Source organism: Aotus nancymaae, unplaced genomic scaffold (genome assembly GCF_030222135.1).
Source record: "Aotus nancymaae isolate 86718 unplaced genomic scaffold, 86718_ANA_hifiasm-v0.15.2.pri h1tg000044l, whole genome shotgun sequence".
Taxonomy (NCBI): Eukaryota; Metazoa; Chordata; class Mammalia; order Primates; family Aotidae; genus Aotus; species Aotus nancymaae.
The window spans coordinates 6,320,854-6,348,610 of record NW_026988458.1 but is presented as its reverse complement, the minus strand read 5'-3'; the positions used below and the strand labels follow the sequence as shown (position 1 = coordinate 6,348,610).

Below are 27,757 nucleotides of genomic sequence, written 5' to 3'. Positions count from 1 at the left end.
TAAACTCTCATAACAAGTATACTTTATTGTATTTAATATAATATATAATACATTACATAATCTGACACATAAGATGTATTTTATAATTATATAACACATCTGAGATTATATAATATATAATACAACATATTATATTTTATTTGTAATAAAATATATTACATAATTATATAATACATATAAGATATTATAATTATATATGATATAATATGTGATATAGTTTATAATATAGTTTACTATATTTAAATATAGGACAAGTAATTTCTAAGTTGCTAATGAAATAACATCCAACTCTTCCTCTTAGCATTAGTTGTTAAGTTTAAGTGCGAGTATGATGCCTCTTACTCAAATAATAAGCTATAGATAATTGCGATAAAGCCTTTTGTCAGATAACATCCAGAACTTATTTTAACAATGAACTATCTTATACTAATTCAATTTCCTCAATCGCATTTCAAAGAAATTAGTTTGTATAATCTCACTGTAAGTCCTACACAATCTGTCAGTTAAACTATTTAAATGTCCTTAAATAACACTTGCTTTCATTTGCTTTTCTTAGTTCAACAGATTTTTCTACACATCAAAACAAAACACGAAGGTACACCACATAGCATACCATTAAGATGTCTGTTAGGGAAGCATTGAGAACTATAAAAGTGCCATTTGCTGTCACAGAATTCTAGACATTCTAAACGATTGGATATAATTATATCATTAAAACACTGTGTCATAGCTAATTTTCCTTCTGAGGTATCCATGCATAGAAAGTATAGCAATAAGACATCTTCCAGATATTTCAGAATAGATTAACTGGTATACTAGGATGATGTCAATTTGTTTGAAAATATTTATAAGAAAGGTTTTGAATAGTTGAGCAACTACTAAAGGAGGTTGGCATAATCGTAATACAGTCAGAGGCAATGCTTGGGTAGTGTTCTTATATATGAGAAATTTCAAAGAAATTCAGTAAAAGGCAATGGTTTTGGTAGAGCCTTGGCAGCTGTCAATGAAAATATACATCAGTGCCTCCAGTCCTTACAAGGTTTTCCTAGAAACTTACTGCAGAAAATTAAAATCCTGTCGGGGCCAACTAAATATGTGCCCTATATTGCTGACAATATTCAGTTGGATACGAGCAGATTTTAATTTCATATCCTAATTAACATTGATAGAGAGCAATTTCAGAAATGTTTCACAAGGATGAACTAAGTCTACTCAGTCGCTCTCTAAAATTGGCCATGAACATTTGCATAAACAGCCTTCTGAGTCGCCTTCTTCCTTCCCCTTTCCTCTTCACACAGCCAGCACTGCACCAGTTGAATGAAATGATTCCGAATTACGCTCTGCCTTTCACACATTTCATGGTCTAAATTATATGACTGTCTGTGTATCAGCAGTTTAAGGAACCATCTCTTTTGCCTATGATTTTAGGCAAGAATATGTTAGAAATTTTGTAAAAAGAAAGAAATGTGTGAAACCTCTTCTATGCAAACACCTCAATATAACAGTCTCTTTGGTATAAAAATCCTATTAATAAAAAGATACTAAATGTCTCTTCTCTGATAGATAAAGAGAAGACATTTGCATCAAAGTTAAATGTAAACCATTAGTTGTTTATGCAATGATTTTCGTAATTGCTTTATTTCAATTTGTAATACTCTCCCTATATTATTCAATGATTATTCACTTGACATATTATAAGTTAGTTTGCTGTGTAGACACCCCTAGGAAAATATTTTATTACCACAAATAGAAATGACAAAATTAGTCTTCCCCAAACATGACTTTGGGATATTTTTATTTTCCATTTACAGATTGTTATTTGTATATATTTTTATTTGTATATATTTCAGATTGTTAAAAATATCACTAACGATACCAAAATCATATTATTTATAAACTGTATCCTTCTAAACATTGTGCACGTAGATTTTCTTCTTATAATTTGTGATGTTATAAATCTTAGAAAAATTAAAGTATTTTATGCTTATTTTTTTCTGTAACCCTTTTTATATTGTCATTTTTCTATCAATCATTTAAAATTTACTGAAACACAAACTGCTATAGACATACAGTTTCCAGAATGGAAAAGATATGCACAGAACAAGTTTCTTGATGATAAGAGCCATGTTTTTTTTTAGATATCAGTTGCAATACCCAGCATGAGGGTTAGTAGAGAGTATATATAAAATAAATGTTAAGGTGTGGAAGGATGGCTGAATGAATAAATAAAAATTGCTGAATGTGCTAGACAGAATTTAAAAAAAAGATATTTTTATACAATTCCCATTACTAAATTTTATTAGTTTGAATGTTTGCCTTTAAGACTGAGAATGATCATTTACTTAACAGGACTAAAGAAAAAAATCTCAGTGGAAAGTTGGGGTCACATAAACAGTTATTCAATGACCAGTAAATTCATTCATGCTAGATGGTCAAGCCTTGAGCACCCTTTGGGTAGAAACGGAAAAATCTCTTGCACACAACTGCCTGAAAAATCTCAACTTTGGTATCATTCATTTGTATATTCAATTATTCAAAAATACTTCCTAAGCACTTTATAAATTCTAACATTGTGCGAATAGGGAATGACCATGGCAGACATAAAAGAAATGGTCCTTGCCCTCTCTGGATGAAAGTAGCTGAGCTGTGCCTATTATTTGAAAGAAGCAAACAAACGGCGTAGAAAACCAGAGGAGACTGGATCCAATAGGTAAGAAATACTGATAGGAATTCTAGGGAAAATTACAAAAATTTAATGACATTACATTTCTATATGAAACACAACTCGGTCAATTTTTCTGTTAGGATTCTAGTTGGCTTCTGGAAAACAGGAGTGAAAGCCAACTGGCAACCTGCTCAAAAGTAGTAACTTTATAAGGTCAAATTACTATTTTGTGGCCTAACATGGATTAAGAACCTTTTAAAAAAATGGCATCATAATATTCAGGGTGAAAAATCATTAAGAAATATTTGATGAAAACTTTTCATCTTCAAAATACCACATTTTTACTTTTTTTGCTGTTCTTCTTTTGTACATAATTTTATAATGTTTTCCATCACAGAGCGATACCTTCCCTAGGCAAATGCTGAACTCTTTGAACTAAAAGTTCCCTTTGAAAAGTTCCCTCAAAAGTATGGCGGTTGCTGCATTTATGGTTTTGATTCGTAAAACTAAGTACAAACAAAATGAGTCCCTAAACAACAAATTTAATAAACGTTAATGAGCGCCATTATAAACCAGGCACTTGCATCTGAATTAATTAATTTAACTCAATAACACGATGGTTTCAGTGGGGGCAGTGCCTTGCCTAAGAACACACAGGTAAAATGATAGTGCCTGATTTAAATACTGGTCCTAGAGTCAGTCCATGCACCATGGAGCTGCTTCTATTTTTTGGGCCCAATCCCAATCTCAGTGAATTGCCTAAAACAGAAAATGTAGTTCCATTGACTTCTCCTTCCCTATACCCAGCATAACAGTCAACTTCCACAACTGGCCATTCCCCCACTGCATTGTCACAACTGTGTCCTCTTCTCTACCTTCCTGGAATTATCTTTCCTAAACAGAAACATAAGCGTCCTTTCTAAAATACCGCCTACAAGTGCCTAACCCACACTCTGGGCTCTTCTCTTGCCTGTCCACCTTGACCCAGCGAGTGCCTTCCTGAAAGGCTCAGTTTGTTGTTTTCAAGAACTTGTTTACTCTCATTTTCTGTCTGGTATGCTCTTTAGTCATTCATTTAAAAACATCTTTAGCATTAGTTATACTCCAGCATTTCCCTAGTGCTGGGGAGACAGAGAGAAAAAGATGGACACAGTCCAGTTCTCATTCTTTCCCACTTCCCTTCCCTTGAGTCTGGAGCTCAGAGGCCATTTTCTTTTTCTGAGAATTTTTCTCTGGTCTCTGCCACTATAAGGATGTGTCCTATCCTCCCCAAACCCTCACTTTAGCTCCCTGTAGTGGAAAGTCCTGCACTAGTCCCCAAGCTCCCTGAAGACAGGGAAAGCATCCCTCCATCCTGTGGCACTCATCGCCTTGCCAAGACCTGACATGCAGTGGGTGGTCTTAGCAGGTACTTGCACTGGATGTGTTCTTTTTCTCCATGGGAGAATACCGGTGCACTGTTACACTCTTCTCAGAAAGAGGGCACTCGGAATGTCTGGACATAGCAGCCATTTTGAAAGATAATATGTGCATATTAAAATCTTTAGAATTCAATCTGCACTGAAAGATTATGGTGTAATGAACAATGCCAGAGTAATTCAAATTTGTTCATTTGTCTATAAAAGTATGTATATGTATATATCTATGAAGGATTTTTTGCTTTGAACAAGAAACAAATAAAAAACAAAATATTTACTTGTCAATGTAAACAGATAAATTATGCCTTATATATTTAATCATAATTATTTTGCTTCAAATTACATTTTCTGGGACTTAAGAAATTGAAGACAATAACATGCATCATAATTTACATGCCATAAGCATAGCATAATTTAAGTCACTGAATATATATCACTGACTTCGAGGGTGACCTAGAAACCTGACAGAAACTAATCACCCTCAAGTCAAGCAGCTAAATACAGTAATTGAAATATGTTTACAGAAGTGTAATCATCCTTGGTTTATGTTTTTATGAGTCTAATTATGGAACATTGAAAATCACATTAAGTACATTATACTGTTTTAAATTCCATAGGTCACTTCACCATTTTTTAAGGATTTCTGAGAGCTTACTCTTACAGATAATATGTAGTCTCCTTAAATTTGCAGACATATCATCAATAATTGCCCCTCAAGTGAGCCAAAAATCTATCAATGCTATCAGTGCTTATTATTTCAAACATGTTTTTCTACACATTATGTCAGTTCCATGCTTACAGCAGAAGCATAGATGATATTTTAGGATGTCCAAGATAATTTTACTCCTTGATAATTGTAAAGTAAACACATGCATTCTCCACTCCCCCGGGAGCTCTTTTGTCCTTACAGAAGGATGGAGATGGAGGGACTGTAATATAATAAACAGCAGAGTTTATCTGCCTCCTTCTGACATTTGCTTTCTTTCTATTAGAAAAAAAAAAGCATGGCTTTAAAATGTCTAACATACATGAGTAATTAATATTAAATTGAGAAATGGGATGCTTTATTTAGTCCTATGTGCAGTCAACCTCAATTAATGATCACAAGAGCAAACGATATAGAAATAAAGCATTTTCTACAATCTTGGAAGTCTTGAATAAACATTTTGCAAGTGTCTTCTTAATGAACTGCTAACAACTGCTAACAACTCTAACTATTGTTTGTCCTGGCCTTCACCTGTGGCTTCTTCAGCCCAGATCCCTAAACCGTATGGGCTGCTAATCATAAAATCATGAAAAAAATACCATGCACCAAATTAAAAGGTCAATCTCAACACCTGTAGGTTAAATAAAAAGTGAAAACATCATTGCCTTAAATATATTCTTACTGTTATTCATAGTTCTAAATAAGATTTTGTAGAGTTATAGAGAAAAAAACAAATATTCAGAAACCTCATCCCTTTTGTAACGGTTTCAGATTGCAAGTATTTTGAACTAAGCATATAAACCTCAAAGTGACCTAGAGAGAAAAAGCAATGGCTGGGAAGGCACATGCGTTTGAGAGGGCTGACCTAGATTCCTATACTAAAGACTCTGCTGTGCTCCTGGGTTCTGTTACTGACAGTTTTAAAATACTCTTTGGCTTCAGGTAATTTAATGTAGTCACTGATGCTGTGGCTTAAATATTGACCTTTTCAATTGTGAGAAAGATGAATACTTGCAGTATTTGTAAGAACATTAAAAGACTGAAATGTTAAAACAGTCTAGATCAAATTAAAGAAATTATATTAGAAAAGAACCATAGAAAAGAAATGAACATTCAAACACACCCATTTTAAAAAAAAGCTGACTACATATTTTGTCCATTTCTTAATATTTCACATAAGTTAGAAATAATAAGAAAGTATCATGAGTTTTGAACACCGTTGGATTGTTAATTTATCCTTAAGTATGGTGTCAAAATGTGACATCTGGTCAGAAAAGCAAAAAATGTCTATACATGAGGTTGATCAAATACACCAAGTGGATAAGAAAAGTTGAAATGCACTTTGAGAATAATTCTTATAAAAGTCACTCCATAATCCTTGACCTACCATTATGATAGTTTCCAATAGAACTGAAACCTCTGCATTTGATTTACCAAATGTTTTCCCAACCAACTACAAGAAATTGAAAACGAAGACTTTTTAATATCTCTTTTTTTATACCCCAAGAGTTTCAATGCAATAAATCAATAACATGTACTTAAAAACTCCTGACTCATGGGCACCATGCTTTATTTCTTTTCTTTCTAAATCATTCTTTTAAATTAAATTGCATTTGCTAGTAGACACTCTATAATTCTTCTTCAAACTTAAAACAATTTTTGGCTGGTTCATCTTATTTTCTATTTTGGTGAATTCTGATGTGTTTGAAACTCTAAATATGATCCCAGTAGACACTTATTGAAATACCAAATACTGACAAGTACTTCTAAACAAACATAATAGTAGATTCATATTGTTATTAATCCCTTGATGTTCTTTAAATTCAGCGATAAAATATTCAGTATATAAGTATGATTATATTGATATGAGAATTTGTTTATTCAGCTTCATAAAACATTTTGTATTGTTGCAAAATATTTTCAATATCTGAGATATAATATGCACAACTAAATACAAACTATCACCATGCATAAAAATATACTGTCATGCATTTTTGTATATTACTACACCTGAATGATTCTGCAAGAACGGATAAAAATCAAAGGAGTAAAAACAAAAGGGTTAACACTTCAAATAAACTATTCACAAATGTCTAAAATGACACACCAATATATGAAAAATATATTTTTCATATATTGAAAAACATTAGTTTTCACCAAAAGGAAAAATCACTGAGCCAGTAGACAGCTGCCAGCCAAGAAGCACTTGTGAGTTTTATATTATTCTTTGCACACTGCATTACCTAACTATTGTGATAAAATGGAAAATGTACCAATGATAAATGAACTCAGAATATTTCAATGTGATTCCTTCTACAAATAATAATTTATGTCAGAAGCAAATGTTATCTGGTGAGTTCTAGGTCTCTCTCATTAACAGGCTGTCTGATTTAGGAAAATTACTTTTTTCTCTTCAGGCCTCATTTAGTTTATTTAACAAAGGGGACCATAATGATTGTCTAATTTGCAGGGGTATTGTAGAACCCAAATGCTTTTGCAGTCTAGATTTATACCCCACAGGGAACAGCTCACACAGACTACCATATAAATGATTGTACCAAACAACGTTTACAATGAAATCTTTATGATATTTATTGAGATTGCCAAGCCTAAGTAACAGACAGAGAGGAAGACTATAAAAGAAAAGTATAATTATTTGGGAACAGGCATTGAAATGGGAATATAAGTGGGTGTATTCCAGGAGGTAAAGGAAGACAAGCGTCTTTAAGGGAAAAATGAGAAGGGTTATATAAGTTGTTTTGAGACAATTATACTTGGCTATGAGCATCGATAACAAGGGTGGCATCAGTCCAAGGTTGGACAGGCAATTGCTGGCCTGATGCACTCACAGAGTATATATATTGTTGTAAGGTTGCAGTGGCCTTTGTGGGTTATGGGTTTTAGAGTCTTTTGTGGCAGTCTTGTTGTCAGGCGTACATGAATGAGAATCCTCCCTTCATAACCTTTCTCAGCTCCATTTGTCGGGCTTGAAACACAGTGACTCCATTCTAATTCTGACAACTTTTATAAGATTCTTCCATATGAAAGGAATATCTGCCTATCTTCTTCCCCTAGAAAATATAAACTTCACTTAGTTTTTTTGTACATTTTCCCCATTTGTCCTACTTTTGGCTCATTAAAACCTGTCTTTCCTTCTCCTGAATTCCTGCACAACAGGGTAATCTTAACTTCAATAGCTCCTCTTGCTACGAACATCAACCGTGAACAGAGGCTTTTACGGAAACACAGGTGACTCAAGAAAAAGAAAGGATAGCTGAAAAAGGGAGAGATCTTTCTTATCTGTATTTTCCTATTTGCACAACTTTTAGTTGCGATCAAATTTTCACTATACGGGGAAAAAAAGGCTCCTTAGATTAGGGGAACAACATGGAAATCTATGCAGTAAAAGAAAAGACAATTTGGAAGTTTACTTCAACATGCCTCTCAAAATGTATCTCCCTGCCTCAGATCATAATATTATGCATAACTGGAAAGGAGGTCAAGAAACCTTAAAATACACATCCAAATTGAAATGCTTTTGACTAGATGGTCCTATCCAGGACGCACTGTCACTCCTGGAAATAAGTTACTAATAGACCTGCAAATATGTAAACCTGCTTATATAAACTTCAAGAATAGGGCTAAGAAACCTTGTTTTTCTGAAATCATAAACTATACAAAATTTGCAATGAAAATGTATGACTAAAGAAGAAACAACCCACTCTAGGAATCGGAGCCACCTGAGTCACTTTGACACGGGGAAGCAGATTCAATTTTAAAATAAGGTGCAGAGCTTCAGATACGGAGTTTTGGGATTCGGCATTTCACATTTCTCTGTATCATCTAGTTTGCAAGGAAACAGAACCTCAATGTTATGTTCACTTCTCATACTGTGGTTAATCAGGCCATGACCTAAATATGTTTTTACCTAGACGTGGACAAGGCTGCTTAAACCACTGTCTTCTCAAGTCACACCATCCCTCCTCCTTGCGCAATCACTGGTTTCTTTCCAAGGATGTCCCTCCTAGTGCCTCCCAACTCTTGAACAATTACTGAGATAAGCAGTTACTGAAAAGACTCTGTCTCCTGACAATATCCAATTTGAAGGCATTTGCCACTTCGCTTACACCATATGTACCATAATTCAGCAAAATTTCAAACTCTAGAAAAATCCTTTTCTCCTCCTTCTAACTGAGACACCCACTGTTCACATGGGGTGGGCTTCCTTTGCTGCACAGAAAATTTAAAATGTGAACGTTGCCTTGGTGGTTTTTGGCTGGTAGCCTTTATCACCTTGGAGAACCATGAAATGTGGCCTCAATTATTGGAAGACTTATTTTTGCTATTACTAACTGTCTCGTATGAGATCTGAATATCACACCCACTTTATATCCTCATCATGTCTTTCCCAGATAGAACTTTCATATAGTCCACCCATACATGTCTCTAGGAAAACAGAATCCATACTCACAGAAAAGTCCTCCGGATTTCTCAATTACACCTCATCTCTTTCTTTTATCCTCATTTATCAACGTTAGTCTGTCTCAAGGAAGAAATAGTTCTACCCCTTTTAAGGCAAATCACTTCATCATAGTGTTAGTCTTATTATGTCTCTCATTCCTTTTCTCTCTCTCTCTTCTTTCTTCCTCTCTCCTAATTTACAACCTTTCCCCCTTGACTTATGCAAATACTAGGACTGCATCATACTGCTATTTTCATCTAACTTTCTTCACTCAAATTTTTCTTAGAAAGGCATTTACATTTTCTACACCCACTTCCTTACCAATCCTCTTTCCTGAATGTGATCAAATTGGTCTTCTTCACCTCTGTAGAAATTTTTCCTCCAACGCCAACAACCTCCCCTCAATGGCAAACCCATACTGTACACACGACTCAATATCTCTTCAAATTTGACACTTTTAAACAGTCATGGAATTGCCTTTTTCCTGCCTGTTTATAATGATTCACTACTGCTTTTCCTTCTCTGTCACTACAATTCATCTCAGAGTCTCTTCATCCCTCATTCAATGAACAGCCATCCTGAAGTTTATCTCACCCACACTTGGGCACCATTGCTTTTTTCTTCTTCCTCTCTGTTCATTCCCATAACTACCTGTCATCACCTCCATACAGATAAGCCCTAAGTCTATACATTCCGTTGATCTCCTTAATTAATTTGATATCCATGTTTCCAATAGCTTCTTGTATATTTATATGTAAATGTCCTGAAAACATCTTAAACGGTACTATTTTTCAAAAAATCTTCTTCCACCCTTGTCTTGGTTATTGGCATGATCATTCATTTTATAACCCAAGCTAAGCCATCATGCTTCTCTAAGATTGCTTTCGCTCTCACATTTATTTCATTCCATCAGTCACCAACTCCTGTCAATACAAAGTTCAAAGTCTGTCCATCCTGTTCCCCCTTTTGCATGCAAAAAAAAGTCATTCTGTGAACTATATCTTCAAAGTCTCTCCATAGAGATATTGCTTTAACATATTGATCAATCTCCCCAACAATCTCCTGACTCTGCATTCTATCCTTGACGCTACAACCAGATTAACTTCTGTGCAATTCTCCATTTGTATGTGCAAACATGTATTCTTCATAAATTATGTATATGCAATCTAATATATAAATAACGTGCAATTATACCCTGTGATGTATGGTGACACACTACACCTTTATTCAGAAATATTTATCTATAGAGTCCAAAATCCTCCTTAGGAAACTCAAGAGCTTCTGTTAAGAGGTCCTCTTAAGCTTTGCGTTATTCTTTAAGCAGCATCCATCTCCCTACGGAACACTATCTAAGCTGCAGGCACACTGGATAATTAATTGCTACTGAAACATAGTGTACAATTTCATACTTGTTATTATTTGTGCTGTTTCCTCAGGGGAGATGTTATTTCTCTTTTGTCCACTTAAGAAATTCTACCAAACCATCAAACCCCAAATTAAACGCCACTGTCTATAAATGCCCCTGATTCCTGAAACAAGTAACTGTTTCTTTGACTCTGATTTTGTGCCTTTTAATCTCTGTTACATTTCTATATCTTCTGTTGATTGTCATTTTATGTGTGTGTGGCATATATATCCTCTTAAATTATGAGCTCACAGAGGACAGGAAATGAGTATTATTAATCTTTACAGCCCCCTAAAGTATGTGCTTGATTTTGGCAAAACTTTAATTTTAAGTGCTTTTGTGCTTTTATATATTTATACCTGTTTTAGTTCATTTTCTGCTGCTATAGCAGGATTCTACAGTCTGGGTAATTTATAAAGAGAACTTTATTTGGCTCATGGCTCTGGAAGCTGGTAAGTCCAAGAACATGGCCCTGGCATCTGGTGAAGGCCCCATCTCACAGTGGAAGGGCGATAACTAACCTACTCCCATGATGACATTAACCCCTTTATAAGGGCAGAAACCCCATGGCCTAACAAGTTTCTGAAGGCCTCATCTCCTGATACAATGGAAATTAAGTTTCAACACCTTAACTCTGGGTGACACATTCAAAGCATAGCAACACTTTTAATTGTCTTTATTGATGTGTAGGGAAATTCATCCTAACAGCTAACATTTTTCCTGATTCAGTTTTTTCATAAGACATAAGAAATAATAGAATCTAGGAAATAGAAAATATCTTAATGGTGCTTAATTTTTCAGTTTTTATAACTTAAACATTATTAATAGCATCATTTTAAAATTGATCAAATCTAAGTGAAGTTTCATGAAAAAATAAAGCTTCATTTATTTCAGCTAGATATATGCTAAATGAATGAAAAGTCTAAAGGTAGCATAAATGCTGTAATATCCAAATATTACTTTTGTTTTCATTAAGAAACTATAATTACAAAGTAAATTTTGCCATTATAAACACTGTTGACCTTAAATGAATTAAATTTTTTATTATAATATTTGTTAACTATCAAAATAGTATGACTGTAATATTCTAAAACAGTTTGATCACTTAGATTAGTGAAAAAGATCACTTGTAAGGGGTTCCTTTGGCTAACGTGCAAAGAACATACAATATTGACATATTTCGTCTTAGGTCAACTTAGCAATGTAATTTTTAGTCATGTCAATAAAAAAATATTTCTAAATTAAATATAAAGTTTGTATCATAATATTCAAATTTCTCTGTACTGATGCATATTTTTAACCTATAGATATATACAGAACTTTACAAAATTAATTTCATATTTAGCATGTAAAACTTCTAATGGTTATAAGTAGTTAATATTTATTTTTCTTCTCATCAATAGAGTCTTTTCAAACAGTATAACTTCCTGAAAATTTCTAAATAATGCTACAATTTCTATCTATGTTATTATAAGAGGGTTTTTTGTGGTTGTTGTTTTTGGTCTCGCTCTGTCACCGAGGTTGGAGTGCAGTGGTATAATCTCGGCTCACTCTAACTTTTGCCTCCCTACAGGCACGCGTCAACATGCCTGGCCATTTTTTCTATTTTTTGTAGAGACAGGGTTTTGCCATGTTGCCCAGGCCAGTCTTGAGCTCTTGGATTCAAGAGATCCACTCACCTCAGCCTCCCAAAGTGATGGGATTACAGGTGTGAGCACCACACCTGGACGCTATGCTATTATGACAGGTTTTTTAAAGCTTATTCTCTTTGGTCTTATTGCAAGAAGACTAACAAATTTCTTATTAGATATTCATTATGAAATGGGCTTGATAAAATTTTCATAAATTGTGAGTTACTGAGCTTTGAATAAATATGTTTATTTATGTGTGTCATTTGCCCATAGCAAATAATCACAGTGAACAATGAAACCAAAGCTATAATAAGTTGATAGAAAATGACTATTATATTCTGCAATAGCATTATAGGTCTTGAAGGTGACTAGTTTAGAAATACAAGCTTAAAACATAAACAACACATGAAACATATGAACCAACCTGAGGAAGCCAAAGTATTTAATTCCTCCTGTAACATGAATTACAAGTAAAGCTCAAAAATAAATTTTGGAAAGCTCAAACTTGTTTTAATGTTTGTTTATTTGTGTGTTTTCCCATTTTCTCATAAGGTTGGCTATATATTTGGTACTGTTGATTACAAATTGTTACTATATTACATATGTACTAGGTGTTGTATATTTAATGCAGGGTAGATACTTACTAAATTCAACTGGCTGTTAGTAATAGAAACTTTCTGCTGAAAATTCTAGCAAAGTGCATAAAAAAGACCAGCAAAAAAAAAATTTCTATTCTGACTTTGGGATGGGGCTTGTGGGTTCAAACAACAACAAGAAGAAAGTATTAAATCAATATAAGTCCATTAGACCTTCCATATACATGAATAAGTTAGACACTGGATGGACATTGGCGAATTGGAGATGCGGGTGTTTCTCTGTTGCTGAGACTCAAGACCATGAGTTAAATTAAGACATTCAATTTAATTGCTGTTGCTACTGTTATTGTTGCTATCCTTGTCTAACTATCTTAGTTGGATTTTAGTAAAGATATAATCGATGTAGGTATCCAAAACACATAGGTTTTTGAGCTTACGGCATGAAAAGGTAAGATAAGATGGGAAGTGCAAAGAAGGAAACTAGAGGCATATTATCTTATATTCTGCAAGCTGGGGAAAAGAAACATGTAAGGGAAACTCACAAAACAGACCGATGATTCCCATTTAAGGGAAATACCTTGTAGATGGACCAGAGTTGTACTTAGGGAACAGGAATGGATTTTCTGATGTTTATATTAATAGCCACTAGAAGACAACACTTTCTGAGAGAATTCACCTTGCCATGATATTGCCAACACTCAGTCAAGGGTGAGGAGAGGTATTTTTGGACCAAGCCCCTACCCAGCATCCTCAATCTATCTCCACCACAAGCAAAACCAGTCACACAAGGAGGCTGTAGGCCCTTCCTTTTACTGGCCATCTAGGTCCTGAAAGAGAAGTACTAATATGCATTTTAGATTTTTCTAAATTTTTAATCCACTGTCTGCAGGCAACACTTCAGATAGAAAAATACAAAGAGTTTAAAAGTAAAAGGATGGAGAGAGGTATATTATGCAAACAGCAACCACAAGAAAGCTGGAGTTGCTATACTGATAGCAGAAAAAACACACATTCAAACAACAGAAGTTACTAAAGATAAGGGAGATATTTTACAATGATAAAGGGTCATTTGATCAGGAGGCCATAACAAGTGGCGAATATACTTGCCTAACAGAGGCTCCAAATATGTGAATCAAAAACTGAAAGAATTGAAAAAAGGAAAAGATAATCCAAAAACAATAGTTTGACACAGCAATACCTTATTTTTAATCATTGACAGAACAACTGAGCAGAAGATTAACAGGGTAACAGGAGACCTGAACAAACCTATAAACCAACTAGACTTACCAGACATCTAACAAACGCTTTACCCAACACAGCAGAATGAAAATTCTTCTCAAGCGCACATGGAAATTCTCCAGGATACGCCATGTCTTATGCCATAACACAGGATCCAATAAATGTAAAATGTTTCAAATCATACAAGTAGGTTCTCTGATCACACACCAAAATTAACTCGAAATGGATCACAGACCTAAAAGATAAAAGCTAACAATTTAAAGCCCTTAGAAGAAAACATAGATGTAAATGTTTTGCAACCTTGGATGAAAAAATGGTTTCTCAGATATGACACCAAAAGTCCAAGTAATAAAAGAAAAAAAAGATACATTTGACTTCATCAAAATTAAAAACATTTGTGCCTCAAAGGGCACTATCAATAAAGCTAAAACACAATCCAAAGAATGTAAGAAAACGTTTGTGAATCATGTAATTGACTTTTTAAAAACTTTTATCTAGGATCCAAAAAGAAATCTTACAATTCAGTAACACAAGGTAAATAACCCAACAATAATTAAATTATCTGAATTAATTTTTTTTTCAAAGAAGACATATAAATGGCCAATAAACTCATGAAAAGCAATTCAACATCACCAGCAATCACTGAGATAAAAATCAAAACTTAAGTGAGATACCACTTCACACCGATTAAGATGGCTATAACCAAAAAGACAGGTAATAACAAGTATCGAGGAGAATGTGGAGAGATGGGAACCCGCACACAATGCTTGTAGAAGTGTAAAATGGTGCAGCTACTTTAGAATACAGATTGCAGTTCCTAAAATAGTAAAACATAGAGTTTCCGTTTGACTCAGCAATTCCACTCCTAGGTATACACCTAAGAGAAATTAAAACATATGTTCACGGGGCTGGGCGTGATGACTCACACCTGTAATCCCAGCTGTTTGAGAGGCCAAGACGAGTGGATCACCTGAGGTCGGAAGTTTGAGACCAGCCTAACCAACATGGAGAAACCCTGTCTCTACTAAAAATACTCAATTAGCCAGGCGTGGTGGCACATGCCTGTAATCCCAGCTACTCCGGAGGTAAAGGCAGGAGAATTGCTTGAACCTGAGAGGCGAAGGTTGCAGTGAGCCGAGATCATGCCATTGAGCCCCAGCCTGGGCAACAAGAGCAAAACAACTTCATCTCAAATATATATATATATACACATATGTTCACACAAAAACCTATTCATAGATGTTCACAGAAGCATTATCCATAGTAGCCCAAAATGGTAAACAACCCCAATGTCCGTCAACTGGTGAATAGATAAAAAATATGTGGTACATCCATACCATGTAATATTTTTTGGCAATAAAAATGGCTGTAACACTGATACTTACTATAACATGGATGGACCTTGAAAACATTATGCTAAGTGAAAGGAGTCAGTCACAACGGGCCACGCATACCGTTTCATCCCATTTATGCAAATTGTTCAAGATAGACAAGTTTCTAGAAACAGAAAATTGATAAGTAAGTGCCTAGGACTGGGGTATTAAGAGGAAATGGGGAGTGGCTGCTAATAAATATCAGCCTTTCCTATGGAGTCAGAAAAATGTTCTAAAATTGTTTATGGTGATGGTTGCATAACTCGGTGAATATAGCAGCTGAGCAAAACACTAACAGGGAAAGAGGAGACCTGAACAAGGCTATAAACTCACTAAACTTAGCAGACATCTACAGAACACTTCACGCAACACAGCAGATTGAAAATTATTCTGAAGTGCACGTGAGACATTCTCCAATCTCCATGGAACATTAGAACTTACTTTTTAAAAGAGTGAATTGAATGATAGGTGTATTAGTCCGTTTTCATGCTGCTGATAGAGACATGCCCCAGGCTGAGAAGAAAAGTAGGTTTAATGGACTCAAAGTTCCACGTGGCTGGGGAGGCCTCATAATCATGGGGGAAGGCGAAAGGCCCTTCTTACATGGCAGCAGCGAGAGAGAATGAGGAAGAAGCAAAAGCAGAAACCCCTTATAAAACCAGAAGATCTGGGAGACTTACTCACTACCAGGAGAACAATAGGGGAGAAACCACCCCCATGATTCAGTTGTTTCCCACTGGGTCTCTCACACAATTGGAGATGAGATTTGGGTGATGACACAGGGCCAAACCGTATCAATAGGTGAATTACCTAAGAGTAAAGATGGTACACAAAAGTTTTATTGACAACAAAGCACAGACTATTGACAAGCATATGACAAAGTTTGCTGATCTACTGCTGTGTTTACAAAGAAAACCTTAAATTCAATGTACCATAGACTCCTGTTGAATTTTCTTTTCATGCAGAGTGTGTCCATCTAATCCGTAGAACTCTCTCCCCCTCCCCCTAGTCCAGGAATAGACAGGGATATTTAAAACAAAACGTAGGTGTGCTAATCAAGCAAATACATTCATGAGTAGCACTTCCAACTTCACTTTATCATTTCACCTTTTCCTGTTTATACATACAGATTTTGGAGAATTTAATACAAATGTGGGGGTTTTTTATATTTTTAAACTCTTTAGAACTTAACTATACTTGGGAGAAAGAGACAGAGCAGAAGTGAGTGTGAGGGAAAGAGCCAAGAGCGATTTATATGAAGTACGAATACCTATATCAATAAATGAAGAGGTAAATATGCGACTAAAACGGAATTCGGTGAATACACGAATAAATCAATAATGCGATCCTCATTATAAGGTTTTCTAAAATACAGCTCACAGCTAAAGACAAAAAGCATTCACATTAATAAAATATTGTGAAATGCAGTGTATCTGAAATTGTGGTTTGCACAAAATCACACATTTTGGGTATGAAAACGACGCATGCAGGTGTGGTGTCCCTGTGCTACTTAGAATGATGATTCTGTAGCTTTTGGTAAACCTGAGCAGAGATCTGTGATTACGAAGTGTAAGCAGGTGAGGATCCACAGCCAGACCTAAAGAAAGAAACATACTGTGATACCTTCAGAATGTTCTTATCTTTAAATCATTCACTGTAGGGAATGCAGGGATTTTAATCCCTGTAAATATCTTCTGTTTTCTCTCCCAATTCTCTCCTCTTAAAGAAATCCTCTTTTTTCCTTTTTAGGATAAACCATCCAACTGTGCCTTTTCACCTCTTTTTAAAATTTGTTTTCAGTTTATCACCAAACATAAAGGCCATCCCATCCATCTGCTAAAGGGCTCCTGCTCAAATATGCTAAATTCTAAACGGTTTATTTCACCCTTTTCACTCCAGCATGTTTCCATGGTACGCTGCGCTTCTCCGCATCATTGCCAAGCTCCTCTGAAAGGCCCTCTCTTTGCGAGTCCTACGCTTCCTCAGTACACCATCCAACCCTTGCAGTTTAGCTTCCATTTGCTTTATTTGCATCGTAGTAGCACAGCCCAAAGGCTTTTGTTTTTAAATCCATCCACCCATCCATCTGAAATATATGTACTGTCAGGTGCCTGTTAAGTTTTACGAATATACAAAGGAGTAAGGTAAACTCTTTGCTTTCAAGGGGATGTTTGTTGATAGAGATAGACATGAAATAAAAGATCAATCCCTATCCTTCTTGAATTCTCCCTCCAGGTCATATGGTAGCCAATGCTGATTTTCTTGTATGCTTTCTTCTCTGGTATATGATGACATCGGAGGAACATCAACAAACGTTTTCTGACCAGGTCAAGTGCATTAATCTTCAGGGAACATCTTGAGGAGAGGTAAGCTCGCTCTCATTCAGCTGGACACATGGAGGGGCTGTGATCCAGAAGAACTCTGCCCACTTGCTGCTCTTCCTTTTTAAGGGTTTGGGTGACATCAAAATGGGAAAAGAGAACAAAACACCCCGGGTCTGGGTGCCCAATAACATGCACTCAGGGCCATGGGTTTACAGGTTTTGGCGACAGCACGTGGCTGGGAATTGGAGACAGTGGAAGAAGTAGGGTCTGCACACAGTGGCTTCTATTGAAGGGCGTTTGTGGAGTTTGAGTCTCAGTTCCAAAGATCTCCTGACCAGGAAGCTCGGACTACCTGGTGTTGAGTGGCAGACTGCAGAGTTAGGGTTGCCTGTGTCATACGCATGAGATCACAATTGGTCCTAGAAATCCAACTGAGCACATTTGAGACTTCCCGTGTGAGGGTGAAAAGATCCAACTACGTTCTTGCCGTGTGAGAATGCTGAGGACTTATAAAATATGAGCACTTGACTCCTGAATGTCACGCTGCATTATTTTCTTTTTGTTTCCCACAAAGTAGGCATGCTCTTACAGAGGTATGCTCCCATGACAACCTGTAACTTTTGTAGTGTTGATCATGAGTAAACAGTTTACAGCCTGGTGTCTTGCAGATAGTAGGTTCTCAATAAATATCTACCACATAAATAAATAAATGATGCGTAATCAATCACTTCATTGAATAAGTCTCTCTCTCTTTTTCATTAGAGCATTAAGTAATATGAAGTAGGTGCAATATTTACCCTGGATTCCCAATGTTAACACAACGGCTGGCACAAAAAGAACAGGCACTCAGTAAATACCTTTAAGCAAAATAATAATTACACGACTAGTTCTAATTTGTCAGATTCTGCCTCAGCAGCATTTCTGGCCACTGTATCATCTTTTTTCAAGCTTAGGGCGTCATCATCTTTTGCTCATATTTCTCAGGTGGGACGGCCTATGCTCTACACACCTGAAAGCTATTTTATAAACTTTGGCCAAATGAACCTTCCTCAAGTAGTACAATTCCATTCATGTTCCTTTACTACTCACAAATATTAATCATTCCCATTGGCCACTGAGCAAGTTCTAGATTTAAATGACTTAAAGTATATTCTGCCACTACATTCCCATAAAATGAATCTGCTATCTCCAGCAGGACATTCTCTCTTTCTCACACATACACACACTCTGTCTTTCTCTATATTTTTCTTCCTTCTTTTTCTCCTCTTTCTTCTCTCAAGCATATTTTATAATCTATACCTTCTAGTAGCCCTTGCCACTATCTAGTTTGTAGGTTATTTGATGTGCAGTTATTTGCTCATAGAGTTGTCTAAATAGGTTCTAGCGTATTATCAGTTTCTTCCCCTACAAAGGATTCATTCACAAGGAATCTGGAAGCCAAATCCTTGAGACACAGATTACAGACCTCTTGCTTCAGATATTGCTTTTCTTTTCCATTACCTGGCTCCGTTTCTTGTGACCCAGTGAGTAGAACCCCATGAACCCTTCTTTCTCCAGGAAGAAGTTCTATACCTATTCTCTTATTCAGAAGCTCCTTGGTGGTTGATTGTTTATTGTCTACATCATTTGTATATGCTACAGTGCCATAGATAGTATTTTGTATAAGGTAAGAGATCAATAAATACATGTTTCATGAATGATGCATTCTGTGATGTTTTGTGAATGCAAGAATTTCCTGTTCTTCCAAAGAAATTTTATAGTCAGCTGGACTCATTGCTAACCATATATTTTCATGAGCATGACTGTCTCCAATTGCCTGAATTGCACTCATATTTTTAAAAATGAATGCACACACAGATCTGACATTTTCTTAGGATGGATTATTCCAAACTCTTTTTGTACATCACACAAGCAGACTGAAATTGCCCTCAGCCTTGCTACCTGCAGCTCCTAATCTACCTTGTCAAGGTACTGACATGCAAACTTACTTTTTCGAAACCTTCCAGGCAGAAGCTTATGGTATGTAGGGAGTCCAAAAGCCTAAATGACAATTTCCGAATGAATATTGGGAGAGTTAATACATTTCCTCTTATCTACTATATAAATCTTTCCTTTGTGCTCAAGTGCTTCACATTTTAATGGAAAATACATGTTTCCCAGTGCTCACTATATTGATATTTCTGTCACAGTGCCTGCTGCTTACAGTGATTTTCCAGTCCTAGTCTGTGGCTTAATAATCACAGGAGACACTGATTTGGCAAAATATGATGTTATTTCATAATCTAGTCCATAATCCATATTAGAAACCCAGCAGCAAAATGCCCCTGCCACGTATTTATTACAGGTAGTGGCAAACATCATCCAGCACCACCTGCATTCCCACATATGTGAACAAAATGCACAGCAATTAATTTTCCATAATCCCTCCCTTAGAATTTGATCAAACTAGGAACACAAGCACGGATTCCAGTCATTATATGCGCATGTGCATCCATCGCTGCCTAGTCCTTCAGGAAAAATAGGTCTCTAGAGCTGAAAACAAATGTTTCCTTAGGGACTAAAAGTATTTCAGTACTTAAGTATTATTTTTATTTGTTTATTTGTAGTTCTGTTGACATAGTTTACCATATTTTGCTTTATTAAACCAATATTTACATGAAAGAGAATTTTCTACCTGACTTGCTGAGGACTTAAACCCCAATACGTTTCAACTACTGAAATACCAACTTGCTCAAATGTTTACAATTATGCATGTACAGCGACTTAGCATCAGTAATGATTCCTGCGGTTATATATGTCTTTTAGGCAGAAATCTAAGTCATGCTACTGTAATGCCATGTTGATATTACGCACCCTCTGAGATGATGCATGAGGAAGACATTTCTTCTCCGAAGAATTCTTTCCAAAAGCCCATTACCCTAGTCTAATACTGAGAAATATACAGAGAAATCTAGAGTCAGAGACATTTTACAGGATGGCTGCGCAGCACTCTTCAAACTACCAAGTCATGAAAAGTAAAGAAATGCTGAGAAACTGTCACAGACAAGAGGAGATATGACAACTAAATGCAATGTGGTCCTCTGGATGAGATCCCACCACAGAAAGAGTACACAATAGAGTGATTGGTGTAATCCAAATGATGTCATGCCATTAATTACGTTCACAACAACAACCACAAAGATTTTAAACTGGATTTATTTGTAAAACACTATCACTGTTATTCTTCCTTAAGCCTTTAAACAACTTATCTTTATTATATAGCAATTAATGTTTACATTCAAACATATTTTAGAAAGACTATGTGAATTAATTGGCCATGGTACTACAACTGATCTGGACAATGGTGATACATAAACGTGTTTCCTTTTGTCATACCTTCCATGCTCTCCTTTGAACATAAGCTTAATTACAACCATGTTTCTCTCTTAGAAAATGTACATGTATGTCATTGAGAAGCATGTATCCTTAGAAAGCTGGCTGACTTTTTACTTAATAACAACTTTTTACTCGTTATAAAAATGCCAGAGTAGATAGGAAATAAGGTCATCATGCTGACCTTCCGCAGCAAAAACAACAAAGCCCAGTCTGAATTCCATTCCTTTTGATGAAAATACACTTGTGTCGTGGAGCTCCGCCCTCCCTCCAGCCCAAGCTGTTGGCCAATGTCATGCAAGAGTATTTTAAGACCACCTTTCCACTACTGCTTCTCAAAGCCTGGTCTCTATACTAGCAGCAGCAGCACCTGAGAACTTTTTAGAAATGCAAACATAAGACTTACTGAATCCGAAATTCTGGAGAGTGGGATACAGGAATCTGTGGTCTAATGAGCCTACAGGGGCCTCCACTACACACCCAGATATGAGAACTACTGCTTTATCATATAAGCAATTTAATGTGTTACAGCATTGAAGTAGTCGGCCATGTACGATGTTAGCATTGCAGTTGATAAATGGTGAATACTGTAAAAGTGCTGAGATTCTTCTTTTTATAACCTGCTTCACATGTTTCTTTTTATTCTAGCACTAATGTGATAGAAAATCTTCCGAATTTTGGCACCACAGTTTAAGGGATAAGTTGAATTTGCATGCTGGAAAGATATGAAGATTTAGGAAAATCGTTAAATATAAAAAGAACAATGAAAAATTTAGCTTAAAAGATGAACCCAAAGATTGAAATGGTCAGTTAAACTGCTATAGTTAAACCAAAAATTTATGGGGTGTGAATATTAATTCATTTTTCCGAGGAAGTCTCCTCTCCCTTCCACTGAGTTTTGAAAATGTGTTTGCCAGTGGCCATAACAAATAATCGGGTACTGCTGAGGTCTGCTGAGAATGAGAGTCTGTAAATGTGCTTGGACGCAGCTGACCATGGAAAATGCTGTTGTCAAGAGCATTTGTTTAGTTTCACTGCCTAACAGTTCAATTTCCCCAAATTTCCTCTATCAGTAGCTACCTCTTTACCATTTAGAATGGTCAGTTACCTTCCTCGTTTGTCTGGTAAAACCCTGCCTTTCAGGCCTAGTGTGGCTGCGACTTCTCTGTTGACTTCTTCAACAGAGAACTCTAATGCAATTAAAAACTCCATCTTATTCTAGTCGCCAAACTGTTGACTTCCCCATCCTCACCCTTGCTCACATTACCATCCTCCCTCACCTGGGTAAGTCCAATGATCCCCCAGTTTGTCTGCCAGGAGCCCCTCTGCCCCCGGCTGCAATTTGTTCTCTCTGCAAAATCATACCGTCTCCACAGTTCCCCAATGTTCTTAGGCCGAAGACACATCTCTTTACCATGGCCAATAATCCATGCCTGGATTTGTCTCTGTGCACCCCTTCAGGTTCACCTCTGCCAAGCTCCTCTGTGCTCTGGTCTCACTGGCTTTGGTCAGTATCGCCCATGGCCTCTGCTCACCCTCCGGAAGGCCTTGGTACTCTCTCTCCCTTTTCCTCCAACTTATGCCCTACATATGTTTCAAAGGTTAATTCTCAAAGAGGCCTCCCATGACCTTCCAGAGAGCTTTCATCCTCCCCCTTCAACACAATTTTACATACGTTTGTGTGATAAGTATATACAGATTTTAGAGCCTGACAACCTGAGTTTGAATATTGGTTATGCTACTTACTAGTTGGGTGATACTAGGCAAGTGATTTAACCTGCTTGCTTTGAGTGCTCTCATCTACAGAATGGGGTAACAGTAATGCTTACTACATAAAGCTGTTGGGACAAATCAATAATTTAATAAATGCAAAGTGTTTCTTGTAGTGCTGGCATCTAGAAAATGTTCAATATTATCATTGTTATCATTATTATTATTAGTCCCCACCATTCCTTAAAGGCAAAGACTGTTCCTGATTTTCTTATCCTGTGTACCAGCTCATAGTATATGACTGGCTTTTGATAAATGTTTGTTGAATAAACAAATGAATATTTCCGTATTATATTGATCACATATTAAAATAACTGTGGTAAGCACATAATTCCGTCCATCTGCTTTCCACTAAATTGTCTGACTATTAATATAGAGACCATATCAAAGTGGCCCCTAGATATATTTGTTTTGACTCATACCTAACATCGTACCTGCAATAAGTATTTGTGGAAGGAGGAAATTAATGGGGAAAGAAACTATGAATAGATGAACTTCCCTACAGCTATTTTCTCTCTTGATTTTCTTAACTACCTGCATTTTGGATGACACGTGGTTGGACTGTTAAGGCTGTAGTGGAATTCATTCTTCACCAATACAAAGCCTGGGAAAACATTCCTCAGACTGGAGAACATAAAATAAAGGGAAGAACAGGAGTCATGAGTCTGATATTCTAGACAGGAAATTCTGGCCTGTACTAATCCAGATCGAGGAATTCTAATAACTTAGACAGAAAATCATTTGTCTCTCAGCTCCATTATGCATGTGTAAAAGATTCCCCCATTCTGTCTATATGAACACAGGTCATCACAAAATTCCAGGTAAAGAAACCAGAACTGCAAGTGCAGCTCGTTTTTGATGAGAATCCTGAGAATCCTGGGTGCACGTGGAGTTCAGCGAGTATGGCCTGGGCTCTTCCATCACTGTGTAGTCATAAATCACGTTTGCTTTGCGCCACTGCTCTTACGAGATTCAGTTTGCCACTTCAGTGGCCAACGTCAGATGTGAGAAAGTAGAAGATAAAGTAATAAAATGCTTTCCACCTTTCCCAAATACTAGGACATGATCCCAAAGCACGAATCTAGCAGCTACAATGCTTCTGTTGCTGTTTAGTTACTTGTTAGTTTATACTCTAATAATATTTTGGATATTTAGAAAGGAAAGGCAATACTACTACTAATAAACCCACTTCATGAAAATAAAACACAATTATCAGTTCTTAAAACAACATGAAGTAAACAAAATTTGGAATGGGTTTTAGTTAGGAGTTCTGGCCTATGTTACTAAGTGGCTTTGGCTTTGTTTTTTACGTGATCGATGATCTAAAACCTACCTTCCAAAATTCCCTCAGCTGTAAAGTGAGGATGTCGGTCTACTCTGAATGTCTGAGTAAAGCACATTTTAACTAAAATATCTTCTTGTGTCTCTACATAAGTTTTCTTCTCTAACCTACCCTAAATGAAGAATGCTATTTGACTGGTGAAATGATATTTTTCATATCAAATGTCATATGACATCAGAAAAAACGTAGATGCTCATTAATTTTTAAAGAATGGATACACAATCTGTCAACAGAATGTTTTGTCCTTAATCTCATTTCTTGCCTCAATCCGTAATTAGGCCTCAATTCTTATTCGTCATGATAGGAAAAGCATTTCACAGAAAGCATTCACTCAATAATTGCAGGAAATATTATTTCATAATAAAAGTGAGGAGGATATAGAAAATAAAGAAATTCCTGCACTTGTAGAACACAATCGACTTCACTTATCACTAAGATAAACAGTTCTTCACCTATGAAAATCTGTGAAGAGAAACTTCATACACTTTTTAATAAGCAGTTATCACAAAAGCCAATAGTGTATCTGCATTTTGACTATAAGTAGTACTATGTCTTTTTTTTTTTTTTTTTTTTTTTTTTTGAGACAGAGTCTCACTCTGTTGCCCACATTGGAGTGCAATGGTGCTATCTCGGCTCACTGCAACCTCCACTTCCTGGGTTCAAGCGATTCTCCTGCCTCAGCGTCCCAAGTAACTGGGATTACAGGTACCTGCCACGATGCCCTGCTAATTTTTGTATTTTTAGTAGACACAGGGTTTCACCAAGTTGGTCAGGCTGTTCTTGAACTACTGACCTCAGCTGATCCACCGGCCTCGGACTCCCAAAGTGCTGAGATTACAGGAGTGAGCCACCACATCCGGCTCTATAACTAGTACTATTTCTTAAAGAATAAAACTATCCTGCTGATGATCTTTTAAAAGGAGCCACATTACTGAAGCCTGGAGATGAATATCTCAGATTGAAGAAAAGCAGAGGGGGGAACATTCATTTGAGATCCCTGAAAAGTGGTCATTCTGAGTTAGTCCATTTCTGTGTAGGTGCCAGAACACAGGTGCATGTGTGTGTGTGTGTGTGTGCGCGCGTGTGTGTGCATGTGTGTGTAGTTCCTACCAGAGTTCAAAGTCTCTCAACCAACAATGCAAGCCGAGAGGGTGTTCCTCAGGAATGTCTGCAGGTCAAGAGTGGCCAAGCCCACCCAATAGCATGTGCATGCTCAAAACAGGAGAGGGGGGCATGAAAGAGCAAAAGAGCAGGAAAAAGGCATCATCTATAACGTCCAGTATAATGAGGAAGATGCCAAGGGGGGCTCCAGGCTGAATAGTGAAGCAGAATAAGAAGTTATTTTTTAGAAAAGAGGCTGCAGCTTATAAACACTTTTCAGTAAGTTTAGCTGAGCCTTTCAGCATTACAGTGGATGATATCAGAGCGAAATCTGTCTGCAAAAAACATGTACAAGCCCAGTGGAGAAGACCACAGTTGACTCACAAAGAACTTTTCCTTCTAAGAGGAGGCAGGAGTTGGATTCAGAAACATTCAATTAAATATTGTGTTTCTCTTCCTTGTTTACATGACCTTGGGGAAACACACTGAACTCTCTTAGCTTCAGTTTTCTTATTGTAATGAGGGGCATCATTGGCCTCAAAGAACTGCTGGGAAAAGATATGGAGTGAATTTTGCACCCTGCCTCACACAGGATAGGTGCTCCATCCTCTTAGTTTATGGGAAAAGCAAGTCCTCATACACATGGTAGAAAATTCTGAGAGAGAAAGCAAGTCAGCACGTTGAATGAAATCAGCATACCTTCGACTATTGGTCCATTTACATTCATTTATTTACAAGATTTAGCACCTACTACATTTAGGTTTCCAAGCCACATGCTGAACACAATCTCTTGCCTTAGGATTTATGAATACAGGCTCCTAAAATTACAAATGGTATCATATACTTGTTTTAACCAATCAAATCAAAATTATTTGAGTCATCTTAGAAACACAAAAATAAATATTTGTGGAGTATCTGTTAAACATTAAGGCACTTTCTTAATGTGACGCTCCTTGCAGTCTTCTCAACTAAACACGCAGATCTATTTAGTTAGCGTGTTTCTTTTCTGTTCTCTTTTTCTCCTCAACTAACTTATGATTCATCTGACCTGAAGGATCTGAAGGATTCCTTGCTAATTCATTATGTCTTTCCTTCAGATAATTCCACCCAGGTATGCAGGAACAGCATCTGTCAGAGTCAGAGGGCTTGTTGCAGGATTGCTGCAAACAGACCCTCTCCTAGGTGCTAAATCCAGCACTTCCCACAAAGGTCCCAGCACAGCTCTAGCCATCGGGCAGTGTTAAAATCCAGCCACCCAAACCCACCTTCCCGGGCCAGCAAGCACCATCCACCTTTAGATCAATTCATTCCATCTGCTTTTAAATAATGACTGTTCATTTTTGTTTGTTTTTATATTTGTTTGTGAATATAGATATACTCTTTGCCTCAAAAATCAATAATCTAGTTTTATTCCACAAACATGTCATTAAAAAACTGCTGTATTTTCCACAGACACCTAAAAATGAGATACATCAAATGTGTCTTTGTCAATGTAGTACTGAATTGAAAAACAGGAGTACTATAACTACTGGTTACAATTTTAAGAAAATGGAAGTTGAGTACATTTGAGAAGTTGGGTACCTAAAAATGAGACACATCAAATGTTTGTCAATGTAGTACTGAATTGAAAAATGGCAGTGTCATAACTACTGGTTACTATTTTTAAAAAATGGAAGTTGAGTAAATTTTGGAAAGGGCAGTTAAAAACATGTCTTCTAGCACAAAAATGAGAAGAACAACTCTTCTGGGAATATAATACTCTTGTATTTTTATTTGTACAAAACTGCAGCCATCGGCGGCAGGCAGCGTTTTGTCTCTCAGTCAGAACCTTCTTGTACCCTGAAGCTGGCTGTGCCAATGTATGCTCACAGGTGACAGGGATCTCACAGCCAGAGTAAACCAAAGGGACCCGAGTTCCATTTCACATTATTTCTCATTTGGGCAATTTTAAGCTTTGTCTTAAAATGCTGGTAGCATTTTTATTAAGCCATGCAATCTTATCTTTCTTTTTTGTTGTGTTTTGTTTTGTTTTTGTTTTTTTAATGAGTAATTCGAATGAAGACTCCCTTTAGTAGCACTGACATTCCAAATTTTGTTATTGTTATCTGGCCTATATCCACGTCACTGCATGTGGTTCTAACCTGCAGTGACTACAGTAAAGTACATAAACCACGTCACAGAAGCACAGAAAAGGCTTCAGGTCAGGCCCTGCACAGCAGCTGCAACTGCATTCATACATCAGTGTGTGCTTCTAGAACTCATCTCAGTTAATTTGATTAAATCAAATCACTCAGAAAACAGAGTGCTTTTTATAGTTGAGCCACCGACTTTTTTTTTTTTCTTTCAAAGAGAA

At 36.5% G+C, this 27,757-nt stretch overlaps 1 protein-coding gene across 1 annotated transcript in view; it reads right to left on the bottom strand.

The window, feature by feature from the left end:
* NALF1 (NALCN channel auxiliary factor 1) overlaps nucleotides 1-27,757 on the bottom strand; it is a 675,567-nt gene that overhangs the window by 605,322 nt on the left and 42,488 nt on the right. The gene's annotated exons all lie outside the window — the stretch shown is intronic.